At 43.5% G+C, this 12,437-nt stretch overlaps 1 protein-coding gene across 5 annotated transcripts in view; it reads right to left on the bottom strand.

The window, feature by feature from the left end:
• RAB30 (RAB30, member RAS oncogene family) overlaps positions 1-12,437 on the bottom strand; it is a 67,093-nt gene that overhangs the window by 25,676 nt on the left and 28,980 nt on the right. The window contains exon 1 of one of the 5 annotated variants that reach the window (XM_032789726.2): positions 432-678. The exons of the other annotated variants lie outside the window; for them this stretch is intronic. The gene's annotated coding sequence lies outside the window, so the exon portion shown is untranslated. Of the gene's footprint in view, positions 1-431; positions 679-12,437 lie in introns of those variants that run through there. 5 annotated transcript variants of the gene reach the window in all.

Raw genomic sequence — 12,437 nt, 5'->3', positions numbered from 1 at the left:
AAGTCAGTGGGGTCCCCATGGTGTGGGGTTTCACCTGCACAGAACTCCTTGCAGGACTGGGGCCTTCGATTATGAACTCTTGGTATTATATAGAAATGCAGTGCACAGATCCTAAAACTGTCAGCACAGGACTAATCAAAAAGTTTCATTACTCTTATAAAGTTTTCTTGCTTCTGCAACTTTTAGCCAAGGGACTTTTTCTGATGCATATTAATAAATTTTCCTTTCCTCTTTCTCTCTTAACCAAGCGAGTGTATTTTAACCACCAAAATTGTTGTTCTCACTGGCCAGGGACTAGTGGATCTCAAAGGAACATTGGAATTAGTATTTTTTAGTTACTGATTCAGAGTAAAACAACTCCTCGTTATTCACTTGTGATCGGCTAAGCATTATTACTTAAAATTAACAAGTAGGAGTTGCATCACACTCACCCTTAGTGAAATCCTGAAGAGGCACAAAGGGAAGAAAAATGTTCCATGGATCACTGTCACAGGGCGAGGCTTTATTTCTTCCCAGAAGCACATTAGGGACCGTTGGGTTATCTACAGATAGCCAGAGCCATAAAACCGGGAGCGGCAGTACTATTTGGGCCAAGATCCACTTTTGGACCTAGCCAGACATGAGTGGCACTGCGACCCCAGGCACCAAGTCGCAACGCCACTCACTGAAATTTGGAGAGGGTGTGCGTAGGGGATCATGGACCAAGGGGGTCAGGCTGGTGGTTGGGGGTAGGGGAATGCCTGTGGGGGGAAAAAAGAGGGAGGGGGGAAATCTATGGGCCTCCTCACTTTAAGTCCCAGTGCATGCATCTCTTTCCAACACCCTCCATGCACCCTCTCCAAACCAGATCCTCCACTTCCCAAAGAAATATCTTAAAGGGGGCACCCCAGCACAATGGGCCCACAGGCAGCTCGATAGTCTCTGAAATGTATTAGTGGGATAGCGTGGTGTGCTTGGCCCTGAGACTGCTCCCTTCTGACAGGGACCTACTGCCCACCCCACCCAGCTCCTGTGGGAAGTTCTGTGCTTGGTCTTGTTGCTAGGAACCTCAATGGGACCTACTCATGGGAGTAAAGTCAGCAGAATCCTCCATGGCCATTTTTTTTTTTTTTGCGCCTGACATTTTTCCCCCTCAATCATCTGCATGAGGCACAGCAGAGTTTGTGGACAATTAAGATATTTTTCTGGGTTAATATTTTGTTCAGCATGTGCCATGGGCAAGGAATTTATCTGCAGTATATAAGTGCCCTGGGATTTATTCCCCAGGGAATTTAATTTCCAGTTTTATTTAGTTTCTTTCCAAGTGAGTTTTATTCTCCCTGCATTTGGCTCACTTCACATATTAGTTCTCCCTAGCTGAGCTCTTTAATATTTTTCCCACTGTGCTTCCTACAGCCTGGATAGTTTATTTTATCTGGTCTTTGCACTGCTCTTCCGTGTGTCTGTTTGAATGGGGACAGAAGATTCCTCCTTATCTTTGACATCCTGACGACTGAACACACAATGCACAGTCACTCAGGGTAACAGAACAAGCAGGCTAAGTTCAGGGTAATGATTCAAAAGTCAGTTGGGAAATGTTAATTGCTTTGAGGCAACTGAGTTCTCGTTTTAAAAGGAGTGACACTGCAAGCTTGACATGCTCTCACGCTCACGTATTTGCCCCATGGGCTTTTCACATGATCTTTCTATCCTAGAGTTTTAGGCTAACACCAGTCTTCAATCTGGGTAGTACCTGAGCACATCCCACACATAATAGATGGCCAAGTATAGTGTCCTTAATAGACTTCATGGAGCCTCTGGCTTTTCTCCCTCTCTGAGGTATAGCAACTCTGCTTGGGGCAGGGTTTACATTTGAGGCCAAATTCAGACCTGGTGTAAGCATGTACAATGGCTACGATTTCTACCCACTACTCTTCCAAAGGAAACCTTAAGTGACTACCGAGGTTAAAAGGCCAGGCATTTCTCAGATCAGCCAGAAGATGAGTTACCCTAAGCTACTCTTTTACACACACTGAAGATCAGGAAATAAGCTTTTCCCCAAGAATCAAGACAAAAAGTGTCCTTGGTAACAATGAACTGTGTTCTCAGAGCTTTAAAATAAAGCCACTAAAATAGGTCACTGTCCTAAAGAACTTCAATAGCAAAATTTCCATGGACCTCAATCGAAAAAGTGTAGTATTTCAATTGCTAGAGATTCAGGTCCCAAAAACTAAGCCCTGATCCTGCAGAGGGGTCTGCCCACATAGAGAACAATCAAAATCCATAGGATTCAACCTAGGCTTAAGAATGAACCTGTATGGATCACTCTGCTGGATCAGGGTGCCATAGACAATAATATAACAACAAGGACAACAGATCCATCTCCAGGATGAGTAAAGGGATTGCAGAAGAAAGCGGACAAATGCACTGGAAAATAAAAGGAAGGGAATACTGAGCTTTTGTAATGTTATTGATATGAACTGTGACCACATAGATCATTGTTGCAACCAAGGTCCTACAGTTGCACCAAATCTTGTACTAAGGAGGTCAAGAGAGGTGTCTATGAAAAGGTTGTAATTTGCTGGTTATGATTACGCTGTCTGTATGTGTGTATCATTTTTGTATTTGAAGTTATAAATATCGGCTATGTACTTGTATCTCAATGTGTTTGATTCTAAGTATCATTAATGAAGCATTTTGAGAAAGCATCTTTCAACTTCTTGAGAAAGGATTTTTCAGATTAAGTGCCCAATCAAGGACCACTTAGCTGACAATGGACCTTGGGAGACTCCAATCCACATCTGAGGAGCCTTCCTGGGAACCTTCAAGGTAGCTGCTCTACCTGCAAACTGAGTCATGCACAGATATGTGACTTGCCCATGTGACTCCAAACTCCATCTTGCTCCTGTGATTTTCCACAGAAAAAACAATGGGGATCTTTCACATGGGAGAAACTATATAAGGCCCCTGGGAGACATTTCCATTTTGTCTTCAATCCTGCTTCTGACCTCTGGAGGAACTGTGCTTGAAACTGCAGCTCTGAACACAGGACTGAACGACCCAGCCAAGATGGGATGTTTATACTGCATAAACTTGATTGGTTTAAAATCAGCAGTAATCCTATCAAGCCTGAAACAAGCCTGAACTAAGAACTTTGCAAATGTTGTATGTAATTGATTCCATTTAACCAGTTTTAACTCTCATCTATATTTCTTTCTTTTTATGAATAAACCTTTAGATTTTAGATTCTAAAGAACTGGCAACAGCATAATCTGTGGGTAAGATCTGACTTGTATATTGACCTAGATCTGGGGCTTGGTCCTTTGGGATCGGGAGAACCTTTTTTCTTTTACTGGGGTATTGGTTTTCATAACCATTCACTTCCATAAGAAGTGGTGCTGGTGGTGATACTGGGAAACTGGAGCGTCTGAGGGAATTGCTTGTATGACTTCTGGTTAGCCAGTGGGGTAAAACCAAAGTCCTCTCTGTTTGGCTGGTTTGGCGTGCCTTAGTAGTGAAAGACCCCCAGCCGTAGGCTGTGACTGCCCTGCTCTAAGCAATTTGTCCTAAATTGATACTCTCAGTAGTATCCCGCCAAAGGCCTCTCTGTTACAGCTCTGAGGAGCGTTGTTCCTTATGGGCCCAGCCAACCATCCTAGTGGTTTTATTTTATTTAGTACCTTTTTGTAACATTAGCTTTTAGATGATTAGGTGCTGGAGTAGAGTAGATGGCACGGCTGTAGCACAGAGATAGTGAATTATGAAGGGAGATCTGAAAGAGGGTGGTGATGGTGCACAGTCCACAAGAGGAGGGAGGCACTGCCAGCCAAAGGACAGGAAAAAGATAAATATCATTCTTCAGAGTCCGTTAAATAGTATTAAGATGTCCTATTGACAGAAGTGTCATGGGTAAGTAATTTTGTTTATTAAACATCCCCCACCACTCACAAAGGGCTGAACAATACAGCACAGCTGAATAGACAGACAATATAAATTAAAAGGTTTTTGACGCATATTTACATTATATCTGTCCAATATTAGAATAATTGGATCATAGAACCATAGGATCAGAAGGGACTGCAAGGGTTTATAACAGTACACTGTAGACCAGGGGTGGGCAAACTTTTTGGCCTGAGGCCCACATCGGGGTTCCAAAACTGTATGGAAGGCCGGGTACAAAAGGCTGTGCCTCCCCAAACAGCCTGGCCCCCTCCCCTTATCCGCCTTCTCCCACTTCCCGCCCCCTGACTGCCCCCTCAGAACCCCCGACCCATCCACCTCCCTGCTCCTTGTCCCTTGAACGCCCCCTCCTGGAATCCCCCGCTCCTAACCGCCCCCTCCTGGGACCCCACCCCCTATCCAACCACCCCTGCTCTCTGTCCTCTGACTCCTCTCAACCCCTATCCACATCCCCACCCCCTAACAGGCCCCCTGGGACTCTCACAGTTATCCAACTGCCCCCTATTCCCTGTCCCCTGACTGCCCCCTGGGACAGCCAGTCCCTTATCCAACCCCCCCGCTCCCGCCCCCTTACCATGCCGCTCAGAGCACCAGGGCAGGCCGGTAGCTCACGCAGCCGTGCTGCCTGTCAGGAGCTCGCAATCCTGCCGCCCAGAGCACTGGCGGCACAGCAAGCTCAGGCTGCGGAGGAGAAGGGACAGCAGGGGATGGGCCAGGGACTAGCCTCCCCAGCTGGGAACTCAAGGGCTGGCCAGGATGGTCCCGTGGGCCAGATGTGGCCCACGGGCCGCAGTTTGCCCATCTCTGCTGTATGTATCGACTACAGAAAACCTCACTAGTTGGGAGGACAAAATTTGGCCTTGTAGTTGGAACACAATTACAATCCAGTTACAGAATGTTGAAGTATCTATATTAAAAAACAACAGTGATCACTCCTACATGGAACCCAGCTTCAACAGGACTACACACGTGAGCAAACCTAAGTGCGTGCTGAAGTGCTTGCCGTATCAGCACCCATTTCTCTACATGTCAATGATACACACACACACACATTTTTCTTCTATTATAGCAGCCAAATGCTGTGTTGGCAGTTCCATTGAAACTCCCACGACATTTAAGAAGATGTAATTCAAACAACACTAGTTCCAGGCTGCAACTTGGTGTCTCATATCTCAGCTCTGGAGTACAGACGTTTTGCTTTACAATATATTAAACCAAACATGTTTAGACATTTTTAAGGAGAACGGCCAACATTTTCAAAACCCCATATATAAAAATAATAAAAGCAATACAGTCCGGAGCGGAGGGAAAAAAATCTAACTTCTACCTGAACATTTTTCTCCATTATTATAACAAAAGAAACCTAACATCATTATTAAAAAGATCAGAACAAGCAACATTTTCTTGTTTCCCTTCCCCAATTTCTTTAATGTATGTATCTGACAGCACTTGTATATAGTAAGTTTCACTGTCTTCCCAGTAGAGGCTGTCAGGTTTCCCTGCTTGACCACAGACTTTAATAGGATCAAAAAATTATTAACAAGAGGACCTAAGGGGCAGGGATGGTACCTGAAAACTACTTTTAACTCATTTATTAATTAAATAAATTTCAAATTGAAAAGTATCCCTTTAATTTAAAGGGAGACAACGGTTTGGGTTATTTTGATCAGATCAATATCACCGTTCAGCGTTCTGAACCCAAGACATCAGGCAAGAGGCTGATGAGGGCATCTAATCTTCTTGCTACTGCAAGACTGTTCCTTGGGTCTTTTCTTCCAGTCTAGCATTTGATAACTCAAGTGACAGCGCTTCTATCATTTCCCAAGGGAGATTATAGTCTATAATAGAACCAGAGTGTGAAACTGACAAAGAGAAAAAGTAATATTTGACCAGCCTAAGAGTGAAATAAAAAAAAGTAAATGAAGAATAAATTAGACTTTTTAAATTATCTATTAGATCAGCTATGGTGCATCTGTTAACTATCAGTGTTATATATAAAATGAAAATACTATTATATAGTACAGAGGGAATAAAATTCAGCAAAACAAGGCATGTGAGGTTTTTGGCACCTATGGCTGTCTCAGGTGACTTGATATTGTCCTTTACTGTAGGAGTGGGGGAAAACAAAAAGTTAGATGTTATTTGCATTCTTCTAAATCCAGAATGGGTGTGTTTGTGAAAAAGGTGAATTTTCCAGAATTCTAGTCTGTAACATGGAGCATTTCAATAGAGTGCAACATTTGTATTGTAAAGGGGTTTTACAAAGAAGAATGTAGAACCAGAGGTGGGCAAACTATAGCCTGCGGGACTGTGCTGCCTGGCCCTCGAACTCCCGGCGGGGGAGGCTAGCCCCTGGCCCCTCCCCCACCGTCCCCTCTCCCCCGCAGCCTCAGCTCACCACGCCGCCAGCGCCGCCAGCGTGGGAAGGGGCTGCATGGTGGGGGCAGGGGAGAGCAGGGAGGGAGGCTCACCTGCAGCCCTAGGGGAGCAGGCGGGCGGTGCGGGTGGTGGGAGCATGGGGAACGCAGCTGGAGGACTCAGGAGGGGCACCAGGCGGCTGTGCAGCCAACTGGAGGGAAGTGGCGCTTTGAAGGGGAAACTGCTGCTGCTCTCCAGGATTTTTCCCACCACAGAGGATATAAAGGAGACCTGGACCCTCCACACTCCTTCTCAGCTGCTTTGTCAGATGGGAGATGTGCTAATAAGGGATGAGAGTGAAGAGTTTCCACAACACACAGGAGCTTCATGCTGAAATTTGTAAAATACTTTAGCTTCCACAAAGGGAAGCTGCTTTAAGACCAAAATATTATGTTTAGGGGGAAACAAAATTAGAGCATCATTTTCCATCAAATACAACTGAAGCTTGCGCTTGTTCATCTGGGACACCATTTCCTCATATCTGGGGCGGGGGGTTACAACAGCTTTTATGTTACCAAGAGAATATTAAAAGATACTTTAGAGAGACCATTTGCAAGCTGACGTGGAGAAGATTAATTTTTCATGTGGGATCAAAAGTAGAGCTGAAGTGAATGTATGTAATGGTGACTGACCAAATAATTCATATGCAAATATGTCCTGGGCATTCTTTGGTATGTGCTTCTTCTTCTATGGTTTTTAAAAAATAAAGCATTTTTTGCAGAAAGTGGAAAAATAAGACAGACGTGTTTATGCTTAAAAACAATCACTCACTTGTTTACCTCTATCTAACAGGGCCTGGGTTCTGACTGCTGAACTTCAAACTAATTGGAATAGTCGAAAAGGAGTTTTGTAGACTTCGAAGGCATGTCTAGACATGGAAACCAACTCATGTCCAGTACACAATCAAAAATACAGTCACAAGGCTGTACACTGTACAGCAATTCTACAGGAATAGCATGCAAAGGGTTCAGAAACCAACCCATATGTGAGACAGACAGATCTTAAAATTGTGGAAAAACTGAATTGCCAAATGCCAGCCAAAAATGGCTTTTAATCTACTCAAAAGCTGCTCCCTCCTCCCTGAAGGAAAAAAATATGAGAAGCTTTCAAAAACTACAGCCAAAAACACTAACTGGAATGTGTCTTAGGCGGAAAGCCAACAGAATTTCATGTGGGCAGCTCTTCAAGAAGTAGTAAAACTTCCCTTAAAAAGCTGTAGGTTTCTGAATACAGGCCATCATGCTGCCACAGGTAAATGAGCCAGAGAAACTGCCATTGTTTACTACCGTTATCTCCTCAGTCTCTCAATTCCTTTCCCCTATTGGTGTTTGGGAACTATGTCACAGGAGCTACTCAAAGTCCACTGCCTCCAAGATATGCTGGACTGAGATATGCTGTGCTATAGTTCTACGAGGTGTGGTCCAAAGGAGATGGAAAAAGATACAGGCATGCCCAGAGACCATCACAAATCTCCTTCTGCCTGACGTTCTCGCGTCTGGTCTCTTCCAAGATGTACGTTCCTTTTCTGAATACAATTCTCCCTTCAACTCCAGTAGCTGCTGGGGTCTTGCTGGCTATTTGAGGCAGTGTTCACACATCTAAAAAGCACTCCAGACACTCTTCCAAGCGAAAGTGGTTTGTTCCTGCATTGATGAGGACCATCATGGCTGACCATAGCAGATTCTCTTTGAAAGGTCTCAACCAGATAATGCATCCAGCTCAGTACAACAGTGAAGTTCTTGTAGGTGTTGCTTGAGCACTCCTGAATTTTGAGGTGTTCAAATCTGGAAGGCAGGTGCTAGATTCCCTTTCTGAATATTAGCTAAATCTGGAAAGGAAAAGTCAATTTCTGCTTCCATGGGTCAGAAGTGGAAATCCTCCTAAGTGCCTAGTACTGTATCTAAAGCCGCCCAGGTCCAGAGCCTCCTCTCCCTTATTTTTCATTTTAAATTCTAGTGGGATCCATGTACCTCCCTTGCTAGGCTTCAGATAGAGAGGGGCACTGTCCATTTAGTCCACCCTAGCAAGGTGAGGTCACCCTAGTATCCCTAATCCAGGCTGCGGATGTCTTCTGAAGGGGATATCTGGGCCAAAGCCTTCTACTCCTTGGACACACTTGCTACAGCATGAGGTTTCAGCTACCATACTGCCTCCCCCTCCCTTTCATGTTGGTAGAGGCCACGGGAATGCTGGGAAATGTAGTTCTTTCCCTGCTCCAGGGCTGGCTCTATAGGCAGGGAGCTAACCAAGGAACTACAGCTCCCAGGGCCCCCTGTTGGTTCTTAGCTCCCAGGCTGGATCCCTGCCAGCTGCCACCCCTGCAAATGGGCTGCCCCAAGCAGCTGCTTGCTTTGCTGATGCCTAGAGCCGCTCCTATACATCGGCTAAACTGGACAGTTCCTACATAAAAGGATAAATGGACACAAGTCAGATATTAGGAATGGCAATATACAAAAACCTGTAGGAGAACAATTCAACCTCCCTGGCCACACTATAGCAGATTTAAAGGTAGCCATCCTACAGCAAAAAACTTCAGGGCCAGACTTCAAAGAGAAACTGCTGAGCTTCAGTTCATCTGCAAATTTGACACCAACAGCTCAGGATTAAACAAAGATTGTGAATGGCTAGCCAACTACAAAAGCAGTTTCTCCTCCCTTGGTGTTCACACCCTCAAGTGCTAGAAAAGGGCCTCATCCACCCTGACTGAACTAACCTCATTATCTCTAGACTGATTCTTGCCTGCATATTTATAACTGCCTCTGGAAATTTACAATACATTCATCTGACGAAGTGGGTATTCACCCACAAAAACTTATGCTCCAATACAGGGTTCCACAGAACTCTGTTGCTTTTCTCAGGGATGAGAGCTTTCCTACATCACTCTGGGTTCGGAGAAGAATACAACTGACAATGTTTGTAAAGTGCTTCCAAGATGAGAAAAGCTACTGAAGTTCTAATTCAGCCTCATAACGCCCCTGTAAGGGAAGGAAGCATTCAAATTCCTGCATTTAGAAATTGAAGTAGAGGCAAATGGAGTAACCAAATGATACTTAGTTGAATGATTATTTGCTCACTTTATTGTTAACTTATCCTCTCCTTTCTGCAGCCCTATGTGTATCTGTATCATTTACCTATTGCGTTTTCTTATAACCTAGTCTACAAGCTCCTTTGGAGCAAGGATTGTCCTTTTACTGAGTATCCGCATAGTATCTAGCTCAACAGGTCTCTGATCCCTCATTAGTGCCCACTCCCCACTTAGTGAAATACAAATAATAAAATAAATGATAGGTACTGACACCCCCAACCCATATCATCATCAAAGGCAAGGAGATTAACTGAACTGGCCAAGGTCACAAAGCATCATTGTGACAGACGGGGCTTGAATTCTAGTTCCAAGAACACAGTGTTGTGTTCAGACTCACGTTCTGTTGACCAGATGCAAGGCTGCATCATGGGCATCCATCAAGCACTGAACTCCTTTTACATAACGTAGCAAGGCTGCTCAATAATGGCAAAGAAGGGTTAATATGAAGAGATGGGTGCCAATCACCACATTCCTCTGGAAGTGGAGCAGCATATTCACCTCTGCCACCTTTGCAGCATCTGGGCCACGTCTACACTGGGAGAAAGTGTCATGCTAGCAAACATGTTAACTAAACACATTTAACTAGTGCGATGTTAAACACAATTTTGCCCTTTGGGTAGATAGGGACAGTTGTGTTTAAAAACATTAGAAGGCCAGGGTTAACCTTAATGATTTTAAAGACAAATCATTGTGTTTACATTTCCCTGCCTACACGAAGGGTAAAGTTGTATTTAACATCACACTAGTTAAAATAAGTTTAATTAAGTCTGCTAGCACAATGTTTTTCAAGAGATGAGAGGAATTTACAGCTGGGACTTGCAGAAAACACTGCGTACTGGAATCTGTTGTCAGTGATGAAAAGGAGAGCAGCCTCATGCTGTGCCACAGAACGGCCTATTGGCCTCTCTTCTACTATTCTTGACAAAGACACTAAATAGTCAGATTAGATCTCGGAATTGAGAGAGAAAGAGAGAAAAGGGGGGGGGGAAAGACATTTTAATGGGCGAAAAAATGTCAGTTCACCATTATCCTCTACTGGTTGCAATATGAAGTTTTGGGTGTTATCAGCCTTTTATGGCTAATAGCAACAGGCAATCTCCATTAATTCAAGTGAGAAGGGCCTGTGTTTTTAGAGCAGGAGGATCTGAGTTCTGTCTGTGCTGTCACCATGGCATTCCAACTAGCTATTTTGTGGAGCACAGCAAGAACCATGAAGTCTTCAGTAACCATTAAAATGTCTTTCCCCCCCCCCTTTTCTCTCTTTCTCTCTCCCCATATACATATACACACATGCACACACACTATAGTTATGGCACTGTTATAGTTTCCAAGATCTTTTTCTTAGTGTTTTAGCAGCATTCAGTCTTTGAAAAAAAGTATGCATTGTTAGTTCTGTGATGAACTTTTTTGAGAGGTAGAGCTGTTGCAAGCAGCAAGAGTTTGATCACTGCCTTATTCTCTCTAACTAGTTACTGCTCAGGAACCAGGCACTAGTGTTTGGCTTGAAAGAGGGGATTACCTGGGTGCTGTTTGTGATCACCTCAATCCAAGGACTGATATAACTCTTATTTATACACCAAGATAATATCCAGACTCTTCACTACTGATTTCTCCTTCAACAAGAAGCAGATTTTCAAGGCCCTAAAATCTGCTACTAGCCAGGAGGAGACTGTATTTTATATCTAAAGGTCTTATTTGAAAGGAAATATTTTATTGGCAATAAGCCAGCATTTCTCATAAAAATTGAGTTGCTAGTGAATATCTGAGTAGCCACTTTTTTCAAAGATGTATCTAAGAACATATTTAGCCAGAGAATTGCAACTGTCAGTATCTCTCAAATAAGCACATGCTGTATAGTCTTCCAAAAAAAACAAATTAAAACAAGAAAGAAATGAACCAATAGACTGGATGCAATGCAAACTGAAGAACTAGGAAATTAAAGGCTGAAGCAGAGTCTTGATCCATAAATCATATTGCATCCGTATTTGTTAATTTTACAAACAATGTAAATTATGGAGGTCGAGAGAAGATTCTGTTCTCAGTTATACCAGTGTAAATCCAGAGTGACTTCACTGTCTTCAATGGAAGTAAATCCCGAACAGGATTTGAGCCAGAGTCATTACTGACTACGTTTTCTGATCTACACTATTGTGTCCCAGAATTTTATAGTTAATACTTCTGTTATAGTTATTACATATCACAATTACAGTTGAATGAGATATCTAACTCTGCTCATTATAAAAGATGCTAGGGCTCTTTTCACAACAGCAAAAGGATGTTAACCCAACCTCCTCATGTTCTAGTCAAATTTCAGCTCAGGTAATTATCTTTATGTTATTTTAAATTCCCACTTACAATTTCACTTTGCTATGGTACTTCTTCACTTTGTCCTAACTCACTGTAGAAGTGCAGTTACTCATGTAGTGCTGCTGTGTGCGGTGAAACAGCTATCACATTTCAGCTCAGAGATGGCTGCATTTCAGTGTATAATTATGGGTCAAGGTCTGGTTGACTTTGTGCACATCAGAAAATCTGAGGGCAAAGAGGGAGCACAGGGTGGAAACTCTCCACTCTGGGTCCAACCCGCTGCAGAAATCTTACTCTGTAGACTCTCCATAAGAGGAGCAGAGGAAAGATGTTCCAGGGCAGGGCCTGTGGGACAGCGATAATTTTTATTTAGGACTTGTGCTGCAGTAGCACTCACAGGCCCCAATCAGGGATCTAGGCCCCACTGCATGAGGCACTGTAGGTACACACACACACACACACACACACCCCCGTAAGGCTAGATTGTACAGTCTCTGGGATAGAGATTAAGTAAGTTGCATCTTCACATTTGTGCATGTATACTCTTAGCTCAGCTATTATGCATTTCCATACACAGAGATTATTTACATTACTGGTAGGATTAATTTATACATAGAAGTCTACAGATGGGTGTTGCTGGCAGGAACACAGGGGCACAATAACTCTGCTTTCATGGCACTGAAATTCA

Source organism: Chelonoidis abingdonii, chromosome 1 (genome assembly GCF_003597395.2).
Source record: "Chelonoidis abingdonii isolate Lonesome George chromosome 1, CheloAbing_2.0, whole genome shotgun sequence".
NCBI lineage: Eukaryota > Metazoa > Chordata > Testudines > Testudinidae > Chelonoidis > Chelonoidis abingdonii.
Note: the sequence above shows the minus strand (reverse complement) of the source record. Positions and strands in the feature narration are given on the sequence as shown.